The sequence below is a fragment of the Panthera leo genome, chromosome B3, assembly GCF_018350215.1.
Source record: "Panthera leo isolate Ple1 chromosome B3, P.leo_Ple1_pat1.1, whole genome shotgun sequence".
NCBI classification, from domain to species: Eukaryota; Metazoa; Chordata; class Mammalia; order Carnivora; family Felidae; genus Panthera; species Panthera leo.
This window is the reverse complement of record NC_056684.1, coordinates 102,704,769-102,709,317: the sequence shown is the minus strand read 5'-3', so window position 1 is coordinate 102,709,317 and position 4,549 is coordinate 102,704,769.

The following is a 4,549-nucleotide window of genomic DNA, read 5'->3' as shown; positions in this document are numbered from 1 at the left end:
CACTGGAGAAACATTTTGGCAGTGAGTGCGCTGAGGCAGAGGAGAAAGCAATGGAGGTAGGATGGTCTTTAGGGCACTTGAGGCGCTGGAATCTTTAGACTTCAGGTTCTCCATTGAGTAAACGATTATAGAATACCCTTTAAGTTTCAGGAACTATGCATATATACTTTCGATGCTACAGAAGAATCTAAGAAAGTAGTACACCCATTTCTTATAAAGGCAAATGGAAACCAAGAGCAGGGTATATGACCATATCTCCCTACCACAAGATCTTACCTTGTTGAAACTGTTGAAATTTTATACAAAATATCTGGACCATGACACTTTGAAGTCCCTATTTTGAATTGTCCATGGCTGGGAAGGGGATGAGGTGGGGAAAGGGAGAGGCACAAGCCATGACCTGTGGGTAAGGGGCATACCCAACTAGGAGATCCAGTGTAATCGACAGCATAAGGTCTCCAATAGGGCAGCTGGTAGAACAGCAGACCAGAGAGCTGAGACTTGCTCTGGAATGACAAGCCCTGTTACTGCAGCAGTTTGGTCAGCAGTACAAAAATCAAGATAGGACTGATGGACAGCATCACTTCCTGGGCAAAAGGCCGGGGTAGTCTGTATCCTCATATCAAAGCTACAATCCCAGTTTTAATGACAAGGCCTTGGCCCTCCAAGTCAGGAGTTAGATACATTTTATCTACAAGCAAAGGTGGGGAAGATGAAGAGGGGCCATCACATGTGACCAGAGCCAGTACAAAGGGACATCTAGCTCCCTCCATCTGTCACTGGGTCTCAAGTGGAGTCTTTCCTTTTTTTTTTAAAGTTTATTTATTTTTGATAGAGAGAGAGACAGAATGTGAGCAGGGGAGGGGCAGAGAGAGAGGGAGACACAGAATCCGAAGCAGGCTCCAGGCTCCAGGCTCTGAGCTATCAGCATAGACCCCGACGCAGGGCTCGAGCCCACCAACCGTAAGATCATGACCTGAGCCAAAGTCAGCCGCTCAAACGACTGAGCCACCCAGGCTCCACAACAAGTGGAGCCTTTCTTACCAGCGATGTTCCTGTGAGATCAAGTCATCAGCTCTGTGACCAGCTTATGTCAGGTTACAACTTGACAGTCCTGCTGGAGCTAGAAGGTCTATATCCACTGTGAAGAAACATCTTGGACCCCCACATCTCTACAACCCATGTCAGTGGTGCTTTCTTCACTTCTAGACATATATGCTCTTGGGAAAGGAATCATTAACCTTTATCACTCCAGGGTAAGTGACTTTGATGATATGACATGGTGTTCATTCTAGGGATGTTTATACTCTAACCAGCCGTGAGAACTCTTTACTGCAAAGAAGGGATCAACCAGTTTGGAGAAGTATTCAGAGAGAAGGCACATAAGGTCTAATAACTGAGCGTTCCCACATGTTCCCCTTTTACCAGATGGACATATGTGGGGGGACACGAAGATGGAGCAAGGGCTCATGGGATCTTATGTCCTGAGAAGAGCTATACGCAGAAGCTAAAGACAAGGGTCTGTTCCTGCCTTCAAGAGTAACTAGCTGTAGGACAAGGGCCAAGCCATTTAGCCTGTTTGTGATATATTCACTTATGAATAAAATTAGCATAACAATACTTTCTTCTCATACATGGGAATTATGAGGATCAAATAAAGTGAAGGATGTAAATAATCCTACTAAACACATACAAGTACAGAACATATTGTTGTGCTAATGTTGCCAACAATGGTAGTGTGTGTGTGTGTGTGTGTGTGTGTGTGTGTGTGTGTGTGTGTGTGAATTTGTTAAAACAGTGATGTAGAAAGTATCACCCAGTAATTCTTAGCTTGGACCTCCCCAAGCAGCAGAAAGTAACTCTTCCCATAAAGGAAGGCAACACACACACACACGGTGACACAGAACATTTGTGAACGACAGGGAACTCAGGTTAGCTAAAGAGCTGCCAGGCCAAGGTAAATCAAAGATAACCCATGGTTGGGGCACCTGGATGACTCAGTTGGCTAAGCATCTGACTCTTGGTTTGGGCTCAGGTCATGATCTCATGGCTTCACGGTTTCGAGCCCCACGTTGGGGTGAGGAGTCTGCTTGGGATTCTATCTCTCCCTCTCTGCCCCTCCCCCACTCATACTGTCTGTCTCTTTCAAAATAAATAAAATTTTAAAAAAAGATAACCCGTGGTAAATGAGTAACATAGGCAAGGATTTATGGAATTCATGTTGGTGAATTTTTTTTAAAAAAGCTTATCACAGAAGTAACTGATAAAAGTTTGCTACTTAAAGTGAACTTCAGAAAGCAGAAATTAGGAATAATCTACAAATATTAGCAAACACACTAAAACAAGAATGCTAATTCCAGGGCAAATGGCCTGGTAGAGGTGTGACAGAAACCGGGAGTATGAAGCAAAACAGTTTGTGGCCTAAAATGAAGCGTAATTAAGCACAGGGCTTCTCATCAGTGTCGCCAGCTAACTGCTGGGGACCAGGACGGAGCTGTACCTCCATGGTAGGACACGAGCTGCATCACAGCCGGCCTGGGGAAAGGCAGAGCCAGGCCAGAGCATCACCAGTCAGGACACGGGACCCAAAGACAACTGGCCTTCGGGAGCACCTCCATACGCTTACCACTCCCCACCTGAGGCTGATGGAGATCCCGGCCATTTCCCTGGGAAGGGCCGCCCCAGACACTCCAGAGACCCTGATTCCTCAGCACACTCCCCAGCTGGTATGGCCTTGGGCAGCCCCTGCATCAGAAGAGAACAATTCTCTGTTTAAGGTTAAGAAAATAAAGGAAGTGAGTGACTTACTTTCCATAACCTGTCCGCACCCTACATGTGCCTCACAATTAGAAGCACACAGAATGCAAAAAGCATAATTGTGGTTGAAAATTCACAAAGAGTTTCAAATGGAGGTGCCTGGGTGGCTCAGTCAGTTAAGCGTCCAACTTCGGCTCAGGTCATGATCTCACCCTCTGTGAGTTCGCATCCTGCATCGGGCTCTGTGCTGGCAGCTTGGAGCCTGGAACCTACTTCAGATTCTGTGTCTCTCCCTCCTATCTCTCTGCCCCTCCCCTGCTCGCACTCTGTCTCTCTCTCAAAAATAAATAAACATTAAAAAAAAAAAAAGAGTTTGAAATGGATTACTTTTGTTCCTTGGAATCCATGTGGCCAACTTCTGTCTTTCTTTAGTTCCTGCCCTGATATTTAGCAAGGGACAAGGGTCCACAGAAATCACAACTGAAAGCATCTAGAGAGCAATACATGGTGAGCTGTAATATGTTTACTTATGAATTAGCCTTTAATCAACAGATTTAATATTAATTAATAATTCATAAGCTCCTCTTTGCATAGAAATGACATAATTATGTTTCTGATTCAACCCAAAGTGTCCACTGCAAAATGTGTAAAATGTTAATTAGTAGTGAAATGCAGTTAGGAAAAAAAATTCTTTTAATTATGTAATAAGGCTCATTACAATGGGTAATCAACAAAGCTGCCAAATTAGTCCTCTGGTGGCATTTTTCTATATATAGAAAATAAACTTTTGTTTGTAAAAAATGTGCATGTGAACAGACAGATTTTAAATTGCTTTCAAGAAGAGAGCAGCAAGAAGTCCCAGAAACAGTTAGAAATGACCTTGTAATCTTTCAATACTGTGAGTCAGTAAAGGTGGCTCAGATAAAGGAAGAAAAAGTCTCAAGTATTCCCTTCATATCTGAACGAATGTCCAAAACCTCCACTGGGTTTGAACCAATTTGGTGCTATCTTTTAGAGACCCCAGCTGTTTGTGAAAGAGTTCAGGTTATGGGAGCAATATTATCAATAGGGTATTAATGCAGCACCTACTGAATATAGAACATCAACGAAATAGAAAATGTGACTCCTGCCTTTTATTGGTAAAACCTCAAAACCCGAGTCTCCATCTGTCTCACGTGTGTGAACTTCATGGCCAAGGACTCATCAATCACATATTCATGAACAAAGATGCAGCTCCATCCACCACTCACTCATCACTCATTCATTCACTCATTCCTTCATTCATCCATTCATTCATCAAAAACACATTGATTGATTACTTTCCACATTCAGGCCCAATGCCAGCAGCACAAATATGATTGAGTCATAACTTTGCTCCCACAGGGTTCTCAGGGATGGTTTGAGGAAGAGATCTGGGCTTTGAAAATCAGACCAACCCGGACTCCTATACATTGTAGTCCCATCCTTAGCACATCATAGTCATGTGAACTTGGGGAAATAACTTCTCTGAAGCTGTTTCCTCATCTACCTGGGGATGGTCTTCTCTACTTTGTGGGGTTCTTTAAAGGTTTCATTGGGATAATGAAGGTGAGGGGCTTAGCCCCGTGCATGGCAGAAGCCAGTACATAAAGACTGCCTCTTCCTCCATCCTTTACACCTTGGGTGGTGGTGGCCTGTCAGCCTGAATTTAATACACATTTTGATATACAGACAATGGGTTTTAAAGAATTGTCTATGGAATTTAATTCAAATTAATGAGCATTTCTAGGAAGGGCCACACTGGATGCAGGGA